Below are 24,068 nucleotides of genomic sequence, written 5' to 3'. Positions count from 1 at the left end.
ATGTTAAATCAAAATAAAACAAACAAAAAAAAGAGGAACAAAGGGAAAGGCGCTCACATATTGGACACTTTCTGTGTTCCTGCCAGTCCATGTACAGGTGCTTTACATGCATTGTCTCAACTATTTGTTCCAACAGTCCTGTGAGGTGGTTGTAATTACACACATTTTGCTGATGAGGAAACTGAGACTCTCAGAAGTGATGCAGTCTTGTCACCAGCAGATGTGGGCTGTGAGCCCAGGCCCACATGACTACAAAGACCGTACACTTTCAGTTTAGCTTCACTGTTATACTCTTGACCAGAGCCTTTAAGAACCTCCGTGGCAGATTCATGCCCGACTTGCTTCCTAATGAGGGTCAGTCCGGCTGCCGTGCCACAATGTCTGTGGCAGTGGTGGTGAATGTTGGTGCCCGAGCTGGTGGCAGTTCCTGACTCACTAAGTAATCTCACATTTTCTCACCATGGTTTGTGGCTCATATTTGTGACCTTTTATATATGTGTCTTGTGTCATTGTTCCCATTTCCATTCTGTGGAAGAACAGCACCTTGCTATAAGCCCACATGTCTCATTCTTGCTTCTACCTACAACCCCACTTTCCATCTTGTTAATATTTCCTCTTTCTTCCCTTTTCCCCTCCACTCTTTACTTTTGGTGTGGAGAGAAAATTGGATGCTTGTATCAAAGATACTTGAATGGGTCAGCTTTAATCCCCCCTCACCACGACCGCCCCAGATTCTTCTATGTTCATATGAAAAACATGGGGCAAAAGAGAAAAAGAAGGTGATTCGTAATCATATTAGTTTTCTTCTAGGAAAATACTTTTCCAAAATGGCAAGATACATGTAATTCATAACTTACATAAAGTTCATCATCCATATTTATAAAACCCGTGTTTTGGTGCTAAATGCACTTACTTCAAGTTTCAAAGAATGGTTTTAAAAGACTTTTGTATCATCTCCCTCAGAGCTTTCAACACTGTATAAATAGTACATGTTTTAGCATTTCCTTTTGCATACCTGCAGTTTGCATCATCTATGAGAATGTTTACCACTTCTTTGCAAGGCATATGTGGCAACTCAGCCAACAAATGTCATTATATAGGCGAGTTTCAAAAAGCAACCAGGGGAAATTATGTTTAACCTTTTCAAAGAGGTGTTATCTGGGCTTTCCCCATTTCTGAATAAAACCAGATGTAAACCAAGGATGTGTATCAACGTACGTGTTTTCAAATATGTATCTCCTTTTAGGTTTTGCCAGTGATCATTTTTGTTTAAATATCGTGCTTTCTCTTTTCAAAATTTAAATGTTTCTGGTAAACAGTTTACTATAATCAGATGATTCCCATCCCTCTCCTCATTCAATTAAATTCTTATGGGTTGTTTCTTAAAAAGAGCAATTGTGAGATGAATTAGAGCTGTGGCATTTGATTAAATGTGTTCATAGGGGAAAATATGCTAAGAAGGCATTAGAATTTCCCCTTTATGCCAGAAAGTCCATTAGTCCGGTAGGCTGTACAGAGGGAGGTAGCTCAAGGGAATAACCTGAGGTGGAAGGTATTGGAGAAACAAAAAAACAAAGTGAAGGATAATAGTTTTTCCTAGCATGGGAAGTATGGTTCCTTTTCCAAGCAGAAGGGCTCAAACCCCATAGCACTGCGTTGAGATGCCGTTTTTATTTATTTAGGTTTTGCTCTTTGCTTAATTAACGGTTGAAATAAGACGATCCTGTTTCTTAAAAAATCCAGTATTTACTACACTGAGATAGATATATATATTCAATATTCAAATATATATATATGAGAGAGAATCCACTATTAATTTAAATGTTAAAATTTTGCTAGTGTTATTTGTCTTGTGTTTATTCTTTCACATTTTGAATTTCATATGACCAATGCCTTTTATTAGAACATGACATTTTTTACATGTGCTTTCTAATTATCTAGTACAACTTTTCTTTTATGATGTTGAAGACAGCTTAATATCTATTTTATTTCTTCTACATAGTGGACACTAGATAATTACTGGTCGAATAAGTGAGTGAAAGAATGACTAAAAAAATACAGATATTTCTCAGGGTGTATGTGATTTGCCATTCTGAGTCAGAGTCGTGATTTCTGTGATGTTGCCCTATTAGCTCTTTAAATACAGTTTTGCATTAAATGCTTCTGTGCTCACTATAAAAATTTTAAGCAATAAGAAAAGGATGGAGAAATTGAAAAATATTATTATAACCATTATTATAATTTGAAACATTACTTCAGACATTTTTCTCTCTCCTTTCTGTGTGCATGTGCATACTAACACACATACACACATGTATCTATATATTTATCTATAGGTGGAGAGATAATAGAAAAACTTTAAGGACAGGATCATCCTACATACCATTTTTGTTCAAATAAAAGTAATATTACTTGATTTTCACAGAAGTAAGATAGAGTAAAACCGAAGGAATTACAGTAATTAAATATTCCTTTATAATAAATTCCTGAGTGATTACACTGAAGTTGAAAGAAAAATTGTGAAATATATTAAGAGACCAGTATCGTTGTGTGTTTAAAATTATATATGTGTGTATGTTAGACAATATCAGTTCATTCCCTCTAAAAAGTGAAAATGTAGGATATTTCCTTTTTCCAACTTCCTAAGTTTTAGTGGTTATATTAGTTATAATTTGTACCTTGTCAAGCTTTGTCACATTGACATCCTATTTTGTACCTAATTTTCATAGTTATTTCATCTTAATTTTTATATCTGAAAGCATTCAGTGCTTACTACCCGCTCCTTTTTCATGACAGTTGTCCATTTCAGAGGACTGATGCTATTAAACAAGTACCACTTTGTACATAGGGTCGCTATGAGTCGGAACCGACACAGCGGCACCTAACAACAGCAACTTTGTTAAGGAGAATTAATTTCATTGGTCAGTAGATCTGAGACACTGAAGCCTGTGGAGTAACATGAAATTGGCGCCTGTAACTTGATTATAAAATAACAACGTTTTAGTTTAAGTGTGGTTTTTTAAATGTGAAGGTGTTATTTTCTTTTAGTTGTGTATTTTTAAAAGATTGGTGGATTATTTGTGCCTGAGCAGCAAAACCCTGGAATGCTTGGTCACTCTCAAAAAGAATCGGTACTAAATCCATTTGGCTCCATAAAAGCAGAGGTCCAATGGCTGTTCTGAGACTACAGGACATACCACTGTTGGTATACCTGCTGAGATCCAATGACTGCAGTCCTGTTTTTGGACAAGCAGAATAAGAAGGACCCAGTTTCTTTGGGGTGACTATAGGCTGTACGAACAATTCTCTCCAGTTTTCTCCTGTTAGAATAAATTATACCTTTTTATTCTCCTTTCCTTTGCACTTCATAAAAGGAGAGGACATTAAAGCAGGCTTGTATTTTAATCATACCTTTGAATATGTAAAGACCCATTCATTCAGTAGACAAAGAACCTACTCTGTCTTCACCCTGCAAAAAAAAATATTTAGTCCTTATTTATCGTAATACAGATCCCCATATCTCCATTCTTTAATTCTTTATTTTAACTCATTTCTTGGCTGGCTGAATTTAGTTCTCAGATATGGTATCCACCCTCCCCCCATATCTATATATCTATAACTGTATCTAACTATATATTTATATATGTATGTATGTGTGTGTATGTGTGTATATGTATTATATATATATATATATATTTTTTTTTTTCCTTAAGGGCTCATAGGTGCTGTATTTCTTGAGCAATTGAATGCTTGAGTGTTTGTAGGTTGCTTCTATTCTTTATGGACAGTTTGGCTGGGTATCACATAATTGAGTTTTGTATTTTTCCCTTAGAACTCTGAAGATACTGCCTTACTGTTTCCAGATAATGATTATTGCTACTATATAAAAGTTTAAGGCCAGCCTTGATGTTCCTGCCTGGATGTCCACAGAATTCATACTTATTTTTGTCTTTCTTACATTCTGTAACCTCATAAGAATGTGTCTTAGTATTAATTGTTTTGAATCCAGTTTTCTTGGAGAGTTTTCTTTTTCAAGTATTTCCTTTGTTTTTTCCCAAGAAAAAGTTTTCTTTGATTATGTCCTGGATTTTTTTTTTTTCTTGTTCCATTTGTTCTGTTTCCTCTTGCAGGAATGTCAAGTATGCATTGGCTATATCTCTTTTGTTTTCTATATTTATCATCTCATCTCTCATATATGTTTTTTTCTCCCGCTTCATTGTATGGAATTTTTTCAAGTTGTCCTTTGTTTCTTTGACTATGTTTCAGTACTGAGTGTTATGTTTTTTGTTGCTTTTATTGTGGCTTACATTTATGTTTTTTTTTTTTTTTTTTAATTTCCAGCTTTATCCTTAGCCTGCCAATTTGCTCTTACATCTCCTTTAGTTGTCTTATCTTAGATCTTGTATATTTTACCTTGAAGTTGTTCATATTTTCTGTAAGACTGTTGAAAGTTGCTTGTTACTGTCTGAATTCTTTCTCTGTTTTCTAGGACAGTTTTTTCTTTTTCTTTTTTTTTTGCCATATGCCCATGTCTCCCCATTCCAATCCTTAGTAGTTCTGTATAAATTCTTTGCTGATTGCTTTCTGGTTCTTGCTCATTTTTGAATGGGGTCCATTCTGTTATGGACAGATACTTGCTGAAAAAACTGGAAGTTCAGATGTTTGTATTATGTGGTAGGGAGAGGGGATAAATAGGGTCAGTCTGCACTTCATTTGTATTTGTTGTCTCAAACACTTCCTCGCCCAATCGGGTCCTTTTGCCCTGGGGACATGTCTCACTTTACTTTGCAGTGTTGTGAAGGTCACTGTGACCTTGAGGTCCTGTGAATCATAGGAGTCTATGTAGTAAGTGGTCTGCTGATTGTTGCTCCCCTTCTTCTTCACCCTACCTGGCAGTCTGTCTGTGCTAGAAAGAAAGGTAGGTCATTGACGATAAAAATATCTTGTTGCCTTTTCATCTATCCTTCTGTAGTGTAGACATGATTTGCTGGAGAATCCTTTCTTATTCTCTCCTAGGTAGATGCCTAAATATCATTAATCAGTTTCCTTGAATGGGCAATAGTGCTGTTCCAGTTTTAGGGAAATCTTTATCCTGAGAAGTGAGGGGGCATGGTTTGGCTTTCATCATTACTCTTCATTTCAATTTCAGATATCATATACTTTGGCAGTTTTTTTTTTTTTTTAATTAATTTGCGGTTATGACTGTGTCTTCAATGAAGTATTTATTATTTCTTGTTTGTTTTTAACTTTTTTTCACTTTGTTTCTTGAGTGGAGAATAGAGTAACAGTGTCTTCCTTCTGTCATCTTTTTTAGTTTATTTGCTGTTGCTGCTGTTTGTCCCCTCACCCCCTTTTGTAAATCTGCCTGTCCCTTAAATTAAGAGTTTTTCCAAAGTCTTTTCATTCCAATTTCCTAAGCTTTATTTTTGCTTTCTGAGTAGCCTCATCTAATTCCATGCCTTTAACCTTCACTTTGTCATCAAGTGACACCACGCACTCTGTTTAAAATGATAGTAAAGAGATTTATCGAGAGCAAAGGCAGCTTCATCCGGGAACACTTTGGATCTCACGAAGTGAAAACTGGCGTTCTGAAAAGCTGTAGTCACGTGGGCATTGTGATAGGGTTGAATCAGGCTCTTAGCTTACAATATTCTGATTGGTAGGCGAGCAATCAGTAAAGTGGAAGGTGGGATATCTCAAAGTGGGGCTTTGGTTGGGATTGGTTAACAGTGTATGTGGGTTAAGAGGTTTGAGTACATTCACAAAATCTGTGAAACTGTGTGCTCACAAGGGGATCACAAGATGATTGATAGGGGGCTGGGTCTGCTGGTTCTGCCCAGCCAGAGGCCCAAGGCCATATGCAAATGAATGGGAAGAAGTCAGGGTTACCTTTTCAGGAATGCAGAACCAGGAGCTCATAACAAAATGGAGTTTTGATTCAGACTTCATGTCAGCTATTGTATTATGCCAGGTGCCTTAGTTTTAGAGGTTTACTAGCATAACTTGTATCCTATTGATTTTCAGGTTAACGGTCTGGCAGTGACTCCTCCTGAACTCCCAACTGTTTAACAGATACTAATGATGTTGTTGTGTGCCATTGAGTCAATTCCAACTTATGGCGACCCTATAGGACAGAGTAGAATTGCCCCGTAGTGTTTCCTAGGCTGAAATCTGTACTGGAGCAGATTGCTAAGTCCTTTCTCCTGTGGAGTGGCTTGTGGTTTCAAGCTGCCAGCCTTTCAGTTAGCAGCTGAGTGCTTAACCAGTGCACCACTAGGGCTCCTTACAGATACTAATAGCACCTCGAAATTCATATCCAAAATGAATTTTTTTGAATCTTCCTAACAGAATGTGTTTATTATCTCATTTAATTGGCCACATCATTCTCCCAAGTTATTAAGGCTAAAGTTAATTATCTTTCTTTTCCGTTTATAATTGTTTCCTAGGGCTGCCGTAACAAAGTACTGCAAAATGGATGGCTTATAAGAAGAGAAATTTACTATGTCTGGAGACTAGTAGCCCGAATTCAGAGTGCCCACAGGGCCATATTCTCCCCAAAGGCTCTAGAGGAAAATCTTTTTTTTTTTTCTTTTCTTTCTTACCTGGCTTCTGGTAGCCCCGCGCATTTTTTGGCTTGTAGCTGCAGTATAGTTAAACTTACCTTTGTCTCTCTGTGCCTCTTCTCTTTATAAGATGGGATGAGGGCCCACCCTACTCTGGTATGGCCTCCTGTTGATTTAATTGATAACATCTTCAAAGACCTTATCTTCAAACAAGGTCACATTCACAGATAGCTGGGGTTAGGACTTCAACATATCTTTTTGGGAGACACAATTTAATCCATAATACCTTGTTTCTCCCAATTAATCATTTCTCATTAAGTAACATTCGTGTCTGTGTTGTGTCCTTTGTGTTGTGTCACTGAAATTGTAAGTCCATTGAAGTACCTATCACATATAATATGTAGGTATGTAAACAATGTTGATTTGAATCCTTTGGAAGCAAATTTCAGCATTGGTATAAACCTGTTATATAATACATTGTTGTTGTTGTTAGGTGCCTTTGAGTCGGTTCCGACTCATAGTGACCCCACGTACAACAGAATGAAACACTGCCCCGTCCTGCGCCATCCTCACAATCGTTGCTGTGTTTGAACCCATTGTTGCAGTCACTGGGTCAGTCCATCTCATTGAGGGTCTTCCTCTTTTTCGCTGACTCTCTACCAAGCATGATGCCCTTGTTCAGGGACTGGTCCCTCCTGATAACATGTCCAAAGTACATGAGGTGAAGTCTCACCATCCTTGCATCAAAGGAGCATTCTGGCTGTACTTCTTGGATATATATGTTATTGTTGTTAGATACCCTCGCGTTGGTTCTGACTTATAGCTACCTCATGTACGACTGATCGAAACACTGCCTGGTCCTTTGCCCCCCTTACAGTAGTTGATATGTTTGAGCCTGTTGTTGCAGCCACTGTGTCAATCCATTTTTTTGAGGGTCTTCCTCTTTTTCGTTGACCCTCTACTTTACCAAGCATGATGTCCTTCTCCGGGGACTGTTTCCTCCTGATACCATGTCCAAAGTACATGAGACAAAATCTTGCCATTCTTGCTTCTAATGACAGCCTCACTTTTTGGCTATGCTTCTTCCAAGACAGATTTGTTCATTATTCTGGCAGTCCATGATATATTCAGTATTCTTTGCCAACACCGTAATTCAAAGGCATCCAACATATGTATATAATACATAGGTACTAAAAAAATGTTGATTTGAATCCTTTGAAAGCAAATTTCAGCATTAATATAAACCTGTTATCAAGATGGTTTTAATGCCTTCACCTGAAATCTTCTTGTAGTAATTCAACCTATTTTGCCCCTAATCACCTTGTCTAGATGACCTGCTTGCCATCCATTTGATTCTGACTCAGGGTGGCTCTATGCATGTCAGAGCAGAACTGTGTTTCATAGGCTTTTCAGTGGCTGACTTTTTGAACTCATATTGCCAGATCATTCTTCGAGGTGCCTTTGAGTGGACTTGGACCTCCAGTCTTTTGGTTGGCAATAGTTTTACCTTTATTTAAACCTTCTGGCTTCTCTTGTCTAGGTTCCTAAATCAATGAAGAGTTTAAGAATATATCACACCTTAAACATTAAATTATGTTATTAACTTTATTGTCACCTTCTCCCCACCAATAAATTTTGATTTTTAAATAATCCAGTCTTAATCAGACTTTAAAAATACTATAGTCAATAATTTTGGGTAGTTTCTTTTTGAAAATATTAAGTCCAGTGGTAAAAGATCCTGACAATACATTGCAATTTTTGTTTTTGAACCCAGATGTTTAAATTAAATTTGCTTAATATTTAATATAGTATTAGCGATTTTTAAAAAATATGAACTCAGTGAAATTGTTAGATTCTTAGTACACTTGTTTAGTATTAGGTGGCCTTTCATCATAAGTATTTTTATATATTGGGAGAGAAAAGCAGTAAGTGTCAAGCGATTGAATGAAGAAATCAATCGCAAATAATATGGTAAGATTCTAGAGTCGACACTTACTGGTGAACATTAGCCGGTTGGTGCATAAGTTCCTTTATTGACATTGGGAACATAATCTTTTGAAACCATCATTATAAAAGTGAAGCTATAATTGTAAAACTTAAGATTTTGACAATAAGAACTGCTTCTCAATATATGAAGCTTGTTGAATTTCTCATAAAAACACCAACCATAAACTTCTCTTGGAAAAAGATATTTCATAACAGACCTGACATATTTTTTTAAAGAAAGGTGACAGCATTTGGTTATATTGCAAGAGAGCCATTACATTGCATTTCGTATTAAACTGCATGCACAAGGCCTGGGCTTTATTTGAAAAGAACTTTTGCTATATAATTAATTTTAAAAAATATTAAATTAGTAAACAGTTTGAATGGTTTTTGCTAAGATTTGTGAAGCAAGTTATTTTAAACTGATTTCTATTAAGTGTGAGATAATATGCTTGTTATTTCTAAAAATGAGTACATTATTGGTAGTCGTTTCAGTAAAATTTGTGTACAATGGAAACACTGTCACAATGAAAAGAAATAAAATGGTAATATTTCCATTAAAAAAAAATTCTTTCATAACAGTAGCTCATTTTATAAGTTGGCATATTGGCTATTTAAAACCTATTAAAAGATTTTACGCTTTCAAATATAATACTTTAAATATGGTTATGAAAACATCTCCATTAATCTTCTAAAATAATGTCCACAGTGAGAAATCAGAATGGCTGACTGTTCTTATGTTTTTTCAAACTTATTGCTTTCTTTTCTATTTTTTTTTTTTTTTTTTTAGTATTAAGAAAAAAATGATAATTACCTGTCTGAAATATTTCATGGTATAAGTCAGTATATAAACACTGGTTTATGAAAGGAATTGAGCTAGGTCTTGGAGGATGCTAATATAAGGCACTTTTTTTTTTTTTTTTTTGCCTTAAAGGCTAATTTGGAGAAGAGACCAACCAGTAATATAGGACAGTGTGTGGTAAGTACAGTGTGGGTAGCAGTGCGTTGAGCTCAGTGAGAGGTTGGTATGTCTGATGGCTGGAAACTAATGCTATCACACAGCTAGTTTTTACTCTTGGTGTTGTGTGTCGGAAACATCATAAAGTTACAATGGAAGTCCTTAGGAAACTAGAATGATTATCAGATCGACTCTTAATGAGTGTATTTTTTTAAAATCAGTATTATTGTGCTATAATTTACTTACAATAAACTGAATTCATTGTAACTGTGCATTGTCATGAGTTGTGACAGAAGTATACAGACACACCACAATTAAGATTCAGAACATTTCTGTCACCCCCAAAATTCCTTCGTGCCCTCCTGAAGTCAACTCTCTCTGTCTCTCTCCCCAGGCAGTTCCTGGTCTACTTTTTGTATTATAGATTGGTTTGATTTTCTAGAATTCTTATGAGTGTATTTTGCTTTATGCGGGAGTTAGGTTCATGAAAATTGATGGTAAATTGAATTTTTGTAAAATATATATATTTTTAATTAAAATATCTGAGGTGCTTGAATAAAGTTAAGTTGGTATTGTTCCTAACATTTTTTGTTGTAAGTGTTTCTGCCTTGTCTCCTCTCTGTAATACCTTAAATCTACATTGCATGTAAAGGAGCTCTGGTGGCGCAGTGGTTAAGTGCCTGGATGCTAAACCGAAATGTGGTTTGAACCCACCAGCTGCTCCGTAGGAGAAAGATGTGTCAGTCTGCTTATGTAAAGATTTGCAGTCTTGGAAACCCAATGGGGCAGTTCTACTCTGTCCTACCTACAGTGTCACTATGAGTCAGAATTGACTTGATGGCAATGGGTTTTTTATATTACATGTAACCTATTATATAGAGTGAACTCATGTGCGCTATTTTGTAAAGCAGTGTATCCTTTTGTAGTTAAAGTATTACCTCCTGTTTGTTTTTAAAAGTTGATAAACAATTTAAGAAATAAAAATCTAAAGATTCTATTGTTGTCTTTAGAATTTAATTCCTTCCTTTCTCCATACATTTGTCATTCAATAGGAAGTTTAATCTAGCTCTGTAAAGGACCATTTGCCTGGTCCTTATGCCCTCCTGCTCATACCCCTGGGGATGGGAGAAAAACGGTGGGTAAAATAGCCCTTTACTTCACAACATCCTGTTCTTTGTGCTTCTTACTCATACATATTCTATTCTAAAAGCATGCTGAAAAGTAACAGTTGATCTCATGGAGAAAATAGCCTCACCAAGATGAAATATTAGAATCCTTTTATGACTTTTATATAGGAAAGAATTAAGAATTCTTTGCATACTAGAATGAGTAGAATTTTCTGGTTTTGCCCAGAAAAGTTCTGTTTCTAGAATTTGTGCTGCTTTATTAGTCATTTTGAAACTAATTCTTAATAAAAGCCAAGCATTATGAAAGGAGTATTTGTAACACTAAACATGTTCAAATTTCTATTTAATTTGGGATTCCTAAATTTACCTGAAGACAAATAATCCTAATTTTAATTTGTTTGTAGTAAAACTTTGGGTAACTGATGTTCTACGAATCCTTAAGTGATATTTTGGAGAGATATGTAAATGTGGATCTGTTAAGAAATCCTAAAAATCTGCATTTAAACACTGCCTACTGAAACCTTCAGATGAAAGAAAAGATGTTTCAGAAGTCTGTCTGAGAGACTATGTGGACTATATATGTGAGTTGGGACTGAAGAGAGTCACCTGATGGGAGCAACTGACTGGAGAACTTACATTTCATACAATCGTTAAACCATCGCCCTGGAGTCGATTCCAACTCACAGTGACCTTATAGGACAGAGCGGAATTGCCCTATAGGGTTTCCAAGGCTATAAATCTTTTATGGAAGCAGTCTCCCACATCCTTCTCCCTTGGGGTGGCTGGTGGGTTCGACTCGCCAACCTTTTGGTTAGCAGCTGAGCGCTTAACCACAGCACCACCAGAGCTGTCAGTATATGAGCATTACCCTCCTCAAAACTAATCTATCAGTCCTTTTTTTTTTTTAAAGTATTGCTTATACCATTTTGGTAGTTTTCTTATTTTGGGGTATTGTCCTTGGAAGCCCAGACATATATTCCGTTCAGCCAGTACTTGACAGCTTAGACATGTTACTCTGTTGAGCAGGTTAAATCCAGTGTGAGAGCTGATATAAACAGTTACCTGTGTTACGAAGCAGGTCACAGGAAGTGCTCTAGTAGTGCATATGCACAGTACCTGGAGAGGGACAGATTAACCCTGGCTTCGTCAGGTGACACCATTCAAATAGGGCCATGAGTTATGAGTTGCATTCAGATTTTTATTAACTTTTTTTTCCCATTTACAGAGTTACTGTTTACTGTAGAAAATTTGGAAAACCACAGAAGCACAGAAAAAAGAAAAAAATAAAAGTTCTTCTCTATCTAGTGAAAATTGCCATTAACATTTCATATGGATTCTATTTTTTGTTCTTCAGTCATGTTTTTTGACCCTTTTCTTTTACTTTATTATATGAACATTTTCCCATGTCATTAAATATTTTCATGTAACATCGTTTTAAATGACTGCCTAGTCATTTAACTGCTGTATAGATATAATGGAATTTATTTAACCAGTCACCTATTGTTGAACATTTAGTTTGTTTCTGCTTTTGCTATTACATAAAATAGTGTTGAAAACATCCTTATGCATGTGCCAATTCTTTCTTTTAAATTAATTCTTATTTTGTCAAAGTAATACAATCACCTAGTCTAAAATTTTAATGGTTCTAAAAGGCCTTTTAGAAAATACAGTGGTTCCTTGCCCCATCTCCTCATTCTTTCTGGTCCTCTCTTTTAGAGTCAACGATTATCAATCATTTTATCTATTTCTTTTGACATTTATACATCTCCATATATCTAAATTACATACACACACATTGCTATCTTTTGATTTATCAATTTTAGACATTGTTGACTTTATATTATGGCATGTGAGGATTTTGCACTCTGACATTGTCATATTCCCTCAATTTCCCAGTAGAATTACACCTTTTGGCTAACTTATCTTTACTGTTTGCATTATTACTATATTATTATTATACTAGGCAGATGTTATTCATAGCTGAACAGTATAATGAACTGTAATGAAATGGTCCCTTCTGTCTTCTTATTTTTCGTGAAATTGGTAATGCCTGTTTTTTCATTTGTCCCTCTTGTTAATTCTTTCCACACCTTTTAGGAAATTCTTCTAATAATCTTCCACAAAGTGGATCACATCAGATTTATTAATCTATTTCAATTTATTTTTTCTTCAAGATGTTTTCCCTAGAGACTTCCATTCTCTAGGCCTGCTCTCTTCCTGGGATTTCTCAGTTTAGGAATTCCCTTTGCCTTTTCCTGAATCTCATATTATTTCCCTTTTTCTTGTTTTACTCCTACGTTTTGTGGTATATATTCTCTAGTAACCCGTTGCCATCAATTCCAACTCATAGTGACCCTATAAGACAGAGCAGAATTGCCCCATAGGGTTTCCAAGGAGCAGCTGTTGGATTCGAACTGCTGTCCTTTTGGTTAACAGTGGTAGCTCTTAACCACTGTGCCACTAGGGCTCCTATTCTCTAGTAGTTTCCTGAAAAGGAGCCTTAGTGTTGCAGTGGTCACAGCCCTTGGCTGCTAAGTGAAAGATGGGCTGTTGGAACGCACCAGCTGCTCTGCAGGAGAAAAGACCTGACGATCTGCTCTTCTAAAGATCTCAGCCTGGGAGACCCTATGGGGCAGTTCTGCTCTGTCCTGTAGGGTTGCTATGAGTCAGAGTTGACTCGATGGCACACAACGACATTTTCCTAAGAAAGGGTGTGCGAGAAAAAAATACCTTTACTCAGTTTTCTCACTTGATTTACAATTTTCCTGTATAATTCTAAATTGGAAATCACTTTCTTTCAGATTTTTTTAATGGAATTGCTCCGTTGTCTACTAACTTGCTGTTGCGAAGTCAGACTCTTTTTGAATCCTTGACTAATTGTATAAGAAAAATAAGGAGAAGTGGCATATCTGAGTCTAAAGAAATCATATTTTAAACATATTAAAGATGGTGTCTTAGTTATCTAACCCACTGAAAACCTGTTGCCGTCGAGTCAATTCTAACTCATAGCGACCCTATAGGACAGAGTAGATCTGCCCCATAGTGTTTCCAAGGAGGAGCTGGTGGATTCCAACTGCCGACCTTTTGGTTAGCAGCCGTAGCTCTTAATCACTATGCCACCAGGGTTTCCCTTAGTTATCTAGTGCTGCTATATAACAGAAGTACCACAAATGGATGGCCTTACCAAACAGAAATTGATTTTCTCACAGTTTAGGAGGCTAGAAGTCTGAATTCAGAACGCTGGCTCTAGGGGAAGTTTTTCTGTCTCTGTTGGCTCTGGAGGAAGGCCCTTGTCTCTTCTGAGCTTTTGCTCCTGGGCAGTCTTCATGTGGCTTGCCATCTCTCTTCCCCCATCTCTGTTTCTTTTGCTTGCTTGTTTAATCCCTTATATCTCAAAAGAGATTGATTTAATAAGACACACCCTAGACTAATCCTGTCTCATTAACATAACAAAGACAACTCATTCCCAAATGAGATTATAACCACAGGCATAGAGATTAGGATTTTACAGCACATATTTTTGGGGAACACACAATTCAATCCATAACAGACGGGGAGGATGAAAAGGGATTCAAAGGGCTGGCAGGGGTCAGGTGAGAGCAGAGCATCCAGTATGTGTAGAGAATGAGAGTATCTAGGCCTGTGTGAGGAGAGTGTGGGGTGCAGTTGGAACACAGTAGATTGAGGCTTGATAGTGGGGTCCTAGAAGTCTTGGCCTAGAGTTTGATTTTGTTTTATAGACACCATTTCACCCGGCTGTCATTAGTTGTATGAAGCCTTCCTTGACTTCTGGTAGGTAAAATGAAATGATCTCAGATTTCTCTTCCCTTAGTTATTTGCACTTTATATCATGCACGAATGCATGCAAACAGATACACACACATCTCTTTAATTATCTATATGCTTGTCTCCCCCATTAGACTAGATCTTTGGGTGGGAGAGTGACATAATTACATCTATATTAAAAGAAGAACAGCAGGTCAGTTCTTAACGTTCACAGTGGTTGGGATGCTGTTGAAAACTGGAGGATGGACAGGAAGAGGAAGAGATTCAAGGAAGAGAGAATAGGAGGTTATTGCATTGGCCAGATTTGAAGAAATAAGCCTTGAGTGAACTAGTCTACTGGAAGTGGGAGAGGTATATGATTACTTCAAACAATTGTATTTTGGTCATTCCCATTGGTCTAATCACTCTTAATTTTGGAAATACTGTTTGGCTTTTGTAAAATGTATTGTGTACGCATTTTCCCTTTTTCCTGTTTTCGATTCATTCCAGCATAGTCTGAAATAATTTTAACTCTTGCTTTTATTAATACTTTTAAAAGCTGATGATGTTTTGGTTACACAATTGGTGATTTATATTACTGATAATCTGAAATACTGTCTTAATTCCATTTGGTTAAGGAAAAGCACTAGAGAATTTTAGAGGGAAATAATTGGTATAAATCTTATATTTATAGACATTTCCTTATTTTGAGCAGATTCACTACCTAAAAACGTTAATCTTGATTGTACCAGAAAGTCTTTCGTAAGTAGATAAACTTTGAAATATTGATCAGTTGCTCAAAAGCCAGACCATATATTTATATTTTAAAAAAATGTACCATATAACATATAACTATATAACATATTTTCTAAATAGCATGCCGCTTGATGAATCTGTGCTTAACAAGGTGCTTTGTGATTGACTACTAGTACTCTATTATGCACTGATTTTCATAAAGTTAATTATAATTTATTGAGGACTTAGTATATGCCCTGTCTAATAATTAAGGGACATTGTCTCATTTAAAAACACCCCTGATAAGCTGCGTTTTGTTTATCACTAGATAAACAAGATAAATTGAAGCACAGAGAGGTTAAGTTTCTTGCCCACGATCATGCAGTTACCAAGCAGCAAAAGCAGGGAATGTTTTATCTCTGGTCTGTGTGTCTCTCCATTATATTAAGTATATTTATTTCCAAATATTATGGGAAAGGTCTTAAGGAATATCAATACCTTAAGTGGCATCACATGTGAACAGTATATTTCACCTCCCCTATCATCAGATGACCGTTTTGTTTACTGATTTCCTATGGTGAATAATTTCTCAGATCTGTTTTTGGTCCATGTATGATTATATACTGGTCCGTATGTTTTCAGGATTGAAAAAAGATAGTCCAACATAAGATTATTATTTAGTTAGGCTTTTTTCTCTTTCCTGTTTAGAAAGTAGGAGTATTTTCCTTGAAAGACTTCCTATACTTGTCAAGACAACATAGTATCCTAGTTTAATGTGTGTGACATATAATTTTACATTAGTTACTTTTGCTACTGTTGTATACTATTCTTTCAGAAACCATATAAAGCCTCCCCAACTGCTGTTTCTCCTTAGTGGTAACTTTAAGAAGTTGTTACAACATGTTTCTTCCTGAACACCCAACAGTTTGGTATTCCATCAGATGTTTCGCAGGGCTTCAGTGAGTCCTTACAGTGACTGTCTTCAAGAGGCAGGCAGCAGAGACACCTGTAGAGATCAGCACACCTGCCCTCAAGCAAAAGGCAGTAATTAGTTACTCATATTCCCTTGCAAACTTCCCCAGTGTTGTTGCACATGAAACACAAAGATCACAGTAATGTTGTCTTGAGCTCCGCACTGTCGGAGTTGTTTATGCCCATTCAATTTTTAATGTTCGTCTAAGACATTTTGATGGGAACCCTGAGCCCAAAGGGATTTGCATGCTTGTTCAAGCCTGTGATGATTTAAATACAGAAATAAAGAGAAACCTTTGGACCACCCTTGACTGTTAACTTTTAGGACAGCAATAGTGGGAAGCATTAACATGATACTTGAGGCAAAGTTGTGTTTGATCAACCTTCATAACTTTTTTGTTTCTTGACAGCAGGTATAGCTCCAGTAAATCTAAACAAGTTTTTTAATGCTTACAGATCCAAGTGCACGTGGCTATCTGGATGGCATAGTCTGAATATGTTAAAAGATAATTTTATACCAACCACTTTTATTGAAATTGAATCACTCTCAAATACAGACCTTTTAGTCTTAACACATTGTCGTATATAGTTTATATTATTAAAGAATGAGATGGTAAGTGATTAACTTTAGTAAAGTTTAGTAATGAAATGTGAATTGGATATACTGGGGTCAAAGCAATTCACTACACAAAGTATTTGGAGGTGTTTTTATACCATTGTTTTACTTTTAACGCTGTGGCCTTGATACCATGTGAGATGAAAGCTCATATTTTACTAGTTGTTTCTAAACCTGGGATTTGATTCTTTGATTCTATTTGTGTAAGTTAGTAATAAACAGTTTCACTGAAGATGCACTACTGTTTCTTTAGTATATTTAGCTTGCAAAATACTGTCATTCCTAATATCATAACAAATTCAGTTCACATTTATTCTGAGAAAAAGTATGTCCAGTGCCTCGTCATTCAAGCATTCTATAGTGGATATACGTGTTTCTTAAATTGGTTATCAGAGACAGATGAGCTTCACAGAATTGTCAGTTTATAGTACAACTAAAGAAGATGTTCTACAGCCTGGGACTACCATTGATAAGAGTTAGAAACCTTAGAAGCTAATGAATTCATTGTGCCTCACATTTTCCCTGATTAATACGGAGGAAGAATCTTCCAGTGGGTTTCTAAGCGTAGTTACTCGTTAGTTCTTCAGTGAAAATGGAATGAATGATGGGAATGTTGAAAAGCTTACCTCTAGATTTTGTTTGCCTGCCTTAACCGTACCTGAGCTTAAATTTGCATGGAACTGAGGATACTCTGCTTGTGGGCTGATGATTATGCTACTAGGATAGACACAGGAGTCTCACGTTATGTGCAGAGCGTTTTGGCTGGCTCATACCTCACTGACTTTCAGAAATTACACCAAAGTCATTTCTAAGAATGGGTATGTCTATAGTGCCCTTCGGAATTCCTAATATAGTAACTTCATGTTAATGTTGCATAAAGCATTTGGCAGTCTGCTGCTTACGTCTGCTCTACGTACCCGGGGTCGGTATCTTATTTAGCTTTTTATCCATAGTGCCTAGCTTCATGTGATCAGTCAAAGTTGGTTGGATTAGCGAATGATTGAAAATATTATGTAATGAGTACAACTAGCCCACGGAAATAGTAAAGAGTAGATCATATTTAACACTTTCAGTAATAAAAATGACTTTTTCTCCTCCCTGTTTTTTTTCTTTAGTATAATCCTAGGTTGATTTTTTTCCCCTAGATAAAGTAGCTATGATTTGATTTTAACTTCACCCTTTTACTATCAAACGAAAAACCAAACCTGTTGCCACTGAGTCGATTCTGACTCACAGCGACCCTATAGGACAGAGTACAACAGCGCCTTAGAGTTTCCAAGGAGCAGCTGGAGGATTTGAACTGCAGACCATTTAGCAGCCAAGCTGTTAACCACTGTGTCACCAGGGCTCTGATATTATTATACTAAACTTATTATACTAAAGTTAAACTCTTTAAATTATAATATATAGACCCATTTAGCCTACTCAGCTTTGTTTTCTACTCTTCCCTAACACTTGCTTCACCTCTGTACAGGAGAGATTTTTTCACTCTGTTTCAGCACAAGCCAAACTTCCTCTAAGCCCCAATCTCATGAGCTCCTAGGTTACTTCTGTTTTTGACCAGCCAGTTTAGAACTAAATCATGTCTGTCCTTCTGTTTTGCAAAATGTTATGTCACTCCAACTAGCTGATAATTACATTACTATGACTTTTTTTTTGTATTTTAATCTTCTCCTTTCTTACATGTGTCAGAATACTAAGTACTTTGTAGTCATGCTAGTTAATTTCTAACTTTATAGTAGGAAGATAAGCTTCCTCCCAAAGGAAGGGAAAAAGAAAGAGAAAGAACAGGCTGACTAGCAAGCATATTTTGGGGAGTAAGAAAAACAATGGTTTTGCGATTTGAAAAATTTGCATTTAAACTCTGATTTTGCTTATTGGCTTTATAATCTTTGGTGAGTTCAGTAATCTTTGGGAATAAAATGGTAATAATACCAACCTGGCAAATTTGTAATATCTACCTGGCAAACAGGGGCAGATTAACCAGTAAACAAGGTACACATGGGCTTACTTGCGTTTATTTACTAATCTGTAGTGCACCGTTTGACCACATAACCTATGTGAGATTGTGTACTACAGGTTAGTAAATAAATGCAAGTAAACCCATGCATACCTTGCTTTTTGGGTAATCCGTCCCTGCTGGCAAATTATGTAATGTATGTAAACTTATTAGCACATTCTCAGACACATTAGAGATGTTTAACAAGTGGTAGCTAACTCTGTTATTCTGCATGTAAGGAAAGTGAGGTTTAGAGAACTGATCAAGGGTCATACAGTGAGTAAATTGTGGATCCAGGATAGAAACCCAGGTCCTTCTTACTCTAGGGCAGTGGTTGTCAAGCATTAATGTACCTCAGAATTGCCTGAAGGGCTTGTTAAAATGCAGATTGCTGGTCTCCACCCCGGAGTTTTTGATTCAGTAGGTCCTGGGTGGGGCTTAAGGAGCCTTGGTGATGCAGTGGTTAAAATGATCCACTGCTAACCAAAAGATCAGTGGTTTGAAACCACCAGCGGCTCTGAGGGAGAAAGATGTGGCAGTCTGCTTCCCTAGAGATTTACAGCCTTCGAAACCCTATGGGGTCGCTGTGAGTTGGAATCGACTCGTCGGCAGTGGGAGAGTGGGGCCTGAGACTTGGCATGTCTAACAAGTTCCTTGGTGATGCTCCTGCTGCTGCTGGTGCTGCTGGTGCTGCTGGTCTCGGGACCACACTTTGAGAACCAGTGCTCTACAGTGATATTTCTCATCCCTAGCTGCACATAACAGTCCCCTGGGGTCTCCTAAAATTTGCAGATGAAATCAGAATCTCTGGTTGTGGGGCCTTAGCATCAGCTCCTCACGTCCCCCCCCCAGCCTCCCCCTCCCCGCAAGACCTCCAAGAGATTTTAATATACTGCTAGGATGAGAAACACAGTCCTGCCTACAGCCAGGCTCTTTGCAGTTTTCCATTAGAACTGGGTAAAGCGAAGCAGCAGGCCCTGAACACCTCCTGGATGCTTACTGAAGCAAAGACACAGTAGTGTGTGTGTATTTGCCCTGTGATGCTTTAAAACAATCACTCCAGCCTAAAATTCTTGTATTGTTTTACCTTGTTCTGTTTGTGTCTGTTGTTTACATTTCTCCATGCAGTTTCACCCTCAGTGTGTCTTGAATGCCTTCATCAATCTCTAGTGTGGATTTTATGTTACTATTTGGCAGAAGCAACTATTTAGTAATAGTAACTTGAAGTATAAAAGTAAATAAAGGAATGCATCTAATTTTTTTTGAAAAAACATTCACTTTGACAACATACTATACTTTTAGAGTTCTAATCAGGAGTTTGTTCTTTTTTCCAAGATGCTGTTGGATGCCTTGTATTTTTGTTTCAGGGCACCTAGTTTTCGGTTAGAGTTCCTGGGTGGTGCAAGTGTTTAAGCACTCAAATATTAGCAGAAAGGGTGGTGGTTCGAACCCACTCAGAGATGCCGCAGAAGATAGACCTGTCTCTGTTAGCCTAGAACTAAAACAGTTTCCGAGGCCAACTCTTCAGACAAAGATTCAACTGGACTGTGGGACATAAAATGATACTCACGAAGAGTGTGCTTCTTAGCTCAAGTAGATACATGAGACTAAATCAGCAGCTTCTGTCCGGAGGTGAGATGGGAAGGCAGAGAGGGTTAGGAGGTGGTTGAATGGACATGGGAAATCAGGGGTGGAAAGGAGGAGTGTGCTGTCACAGTATAGGGAGAGCAACTAGGGTCACGTAACAACGTATGTATAAATTTTTGTAGAAAAGACTAACTTGAAATGTAAACTTTCACTTAAACTAAAACAATAAACAAACAAAAAAGATAGAACTGACCATCTGCTTCCAAAAGGTCACACAGCCTTGCAAACCCTATGGAGCAGTTCTCGTCTGCACACATGGGGTCACCGTGAGTTGGAATTGACTGGACGGCAACTAACGACAGTTTTTGGTTAAAACAAATAATGATAATTGTATAGCTCGGGTATATTAAGTAAAAATGTTAGTAGATTGATTGGTGAAAGGAATAATTTCTTCTGTTATGTGATTCATTTGGTAAATATATACAAACCAAGGCATGAAATCAGTTACTGGATAAGAGTGGGCAAAATACCACATAATTTCATTAACCTTTAAGCAATGAAATTATAAACCTCTATGCAAATGATTAAGGTTATCATTGCCTATCACCCCCTTTTGATACCTACAAACTGTTAATTCTTCTCTGTCCTGCTGAGTCTTATTAAAACTTCTGACTGATGTACTTTTATTATAAGGTTTGGAATTTAGCAATTTAAAACATTTGCTTCACGCTATCACCTCTAATTTAACTAGGCCATTAAACAGTATTTTGCAAAGGGAAGATGTCAATAACAGTTTCTTTAAAAAAAAATTAAAATTAATTTTAAACTCTGCTTAGAGGTGAGCAACCACTATATACCACTAGGCCTTTTGATAGTTGATTTGTTCCTTTAGTATGCAAATTTTAGGTTTACAAAGATCTAGTGCTTTTATTTAAGAAATATGCCTGGAGGCCAGATTGGTAGGCTTTAGGGAGATACCTAGTTTGTTGTGAAATAAATAGTTGTTAAAGAATCAGAGGAACTGAGTCCCAGAAGATGAAGGGTAGAGCGGAGACAGACTGAGGAAAGCTGACTACCTCATTTCATTTGGCTAAAAATATCACTGAATTAAAAGTGAAGACAATGAATGATGGCAACACAAAGCAAATTACTGGGAATAAGCCATGTATTGTAGATTTCGGGCAGAGTTCTGATCTGTAAGGAGTTTAAAGGAAAGCACTTAGTGCATCCCTGACCAAAGAAGCTTGGTTCATCTGCCTCTGGAAAGGCCAGCCTCTTGAGAGGTTTACAGCTTTGGGAGGGGAAGACTCTCCCTTGGCCAAGGAGGATGGGATGGGTTGCCCCCTAGTCAATCAAGTCAGCAGCATCACTTCTGACTAGTCAGTGAGATGACAGATGTCCTAGAACACCGTCACATTCAAAAGGAAAAGACTCAGGGTTGCTGCATTAGGTTGGAAACAGTAGGTATACTGGATAGCAAATGCTAAGAAAATAATTTAATAGTTGGAGTTTTAGCTTTGGGGAGGTGTTCTCACTGCTCTTTGGAGATCTCTGACTTCCAAACAGATTTTTTTTTTCCCCCTACAAAAATTTATATATACATTTTGTTATGTGACTCTGATTGCTCTCCCCATACTGTGACAGCATACTCTTCCTTTCCACCCCTGATTCCCCATGTCCGTTCAACCAGCTCCTAACCCTTTCTGCCTTCCCATCTCACCTCCGGACACAAGCTGTCCATTTAGTCTCTTCTATCTACTTGAGCTAAGAGGCACACTTCTCACGAGTATCACTTTATGTCCCACCATCCAGTCCAATCCCTGTCTGAAGAGTTGGCCTCAGAAACTGTTTTAGTTCTGGGCTGATAGAGAATACAGGGGCCACGCTTCCCAGGGTTCCTCCAGTCTCAGACCATTAAGTCTGGTCTTCTTACTAGAATTTGAGTTCTGTACCCCACCTTTCTCCTGCTCCATCCAGGACTCGCTGTTGTGTTCCCTGTCAGGGCGGTCATGGGTGGTAGCCAGGCACCATCTAGTTCTTCTGGTCTCAGGCTGATGAAGTTTCTGGTATGTGTGGCCCTTTCTATCTCCTGGGCTACTACTTTCCTTGTATCTTTGGTGTTCTTCATTCTCCTTTACTTCAGGTAGTTGGGACCAGTTGATGTATCTTAGATGGCCGCTTGCAAGCTTTTAAGACCCCAGACGCCACTCACCAAAGTTGGATGCAGAACATTTTCTTAATAAGCTTTGTTAATGCCAACTGACCTAGATGTCCCCTGAAAGCATGGTCCCCAGACCCCTACCACTGCTACTCTGTCCTTCAAAGTGTTCGATTGTATTCAGGAAACTTCTTGGCTTTGGTTTAGTCCAGTTGTGCTGACTTCCCCTGTAGTGTGTGTTGTCCTTCCCTTCCACTAAGATAATTCTTGTCTACTATCTAGTTACTGAATAACCCTCACCCTCCCTCCCCACCCTCGTAACCATCAAAGAATGCTTTCTTCTGTGTTTAAATCTTTTCTTGAGTTCTTATAATAGTGGTTTTATACAATATTTGTCCTTCCGTGACTGACTAAATTCACTCAGCATAATGAGTTCCAGCTTCCTCCATGTTATATTTCATGGCTTCATCGTTGTTCTTTATCGTTGCGTAGTATTCCATTGTGTGGATATACCATAATTTGTTTATCCATTCGTCCGTTGGTGGGCATCTGGCTTGCTTCCATCTTTTTACTATTGTGAACAGTGCTGCAATGAACATAGGTGTACATGTATCTATTCGTGTGACAGCTCTTATTTCTCTAGGATATATTCCAAGGAGTGGGATAGCTGGATCATATGGTACTTCCATTTCTAGCTTTTTAAGGAAGAGCCAAATCCATTTGCAAAGTGGTTGTACCATTTTACATTCCCACCAACAGTGTATAAGTGTTCCAGTCTCTTCACAACCTCTCCAGCATTTATTATTTTCTGTTTTCTGGATTAATGCTAGCCTTGTTGGTGTGAGATGATATCTCATTGTAGTTTTGATCTGCATTTCTCTAATGACTAATGATTGTGATCATTTCTTAGTGTGTCTATTAGCCGCCTGAATATCTTCTTTGGCGAAGTGCCTGTTCATATCCTTCACCCATTTTTTAATTGGGTTGTTTGTCTTTATATTGTTGAGGTTTTGCAGTATCTTGCAGATTTTAAAGATTAGACGCTGATCGGATTTGTTGTAGCCAAAATTTTTTTCCCAGTCTGTAGGTTGTCTTTTTACTCTTTTGGTGAAGTCTTCAGATGAGCATAAGTGTTTGATTTTTAGGAGCTCCCATTTATCTAGTCTCTCTTCTGGTGCTTGTGCATTGTTACTTATGGTTTGTATTGTGTTTATGCCATTTATTAGGACTCCTAGCATTGTCCCTATTTTTTCTTCCATGATCATTATCGGTTTTGATTTTATATTTAAGTCTTTGATCCGTTTTGAGTTAGTTTTTGTGCATGGTGTGAGGTATGGGTCTTGTTTTCAGTTTTTTGCAGATGGATATCCAGTTATGCCAGCACCATTTGTTGAAGAGACTATCTTTTCCCCAATTAATAGACTTTGGGCCTTTGTCAAATATCAGCTGCTCATAGGTGGATGAATTTATGTCTGGATTCTCAATTCTGTTCCATTGGTCTGTGTATCTCTTGTACCAGTACTAGGCTGTTTTGACTACTGTGGCGGTATAATAGTTTCTAAAATAAGGTAGTGTGAGGCCTCCCACTTTGTTCTTCTTGAG

The 24,068-nt window shown here is 37.3% G+C and overlaps 1 protein-coding gene across 8 annotated transcripts in view; it reads left to right on the top strand.

The window, feature by feature from the left end:
• The window catches only part of GTDC1 (glycosyltransferase like domain containing 1), a 428,626-nt gene that overhangs the window by 81,394 nt on the left and 323,164 nt on the right, over positions 1-24,068 (top strand). The window lies entirely within an intron of this gene.

This window comes from Trichechus manatus, unplaced genomic scaffold (assembly GCF_000243295.1).
Source record: "Trichechus manatus latirostris isolate Lorelei unplaced genomic scaffold, TriManLat1.0 scaffold00033, whole genome shotgun sequence".
NCBI classification, from domain to species: Eukaryota; Metazoa; Chordata; class Mammalia; order Sirenia; family Trichechidae; genus Trichechus; species Trichechus manatus.
Note: the sequence above shows the minus strand (reverse complement) of the source record. Positions and strands in the feature narration are given on the sequence as shown.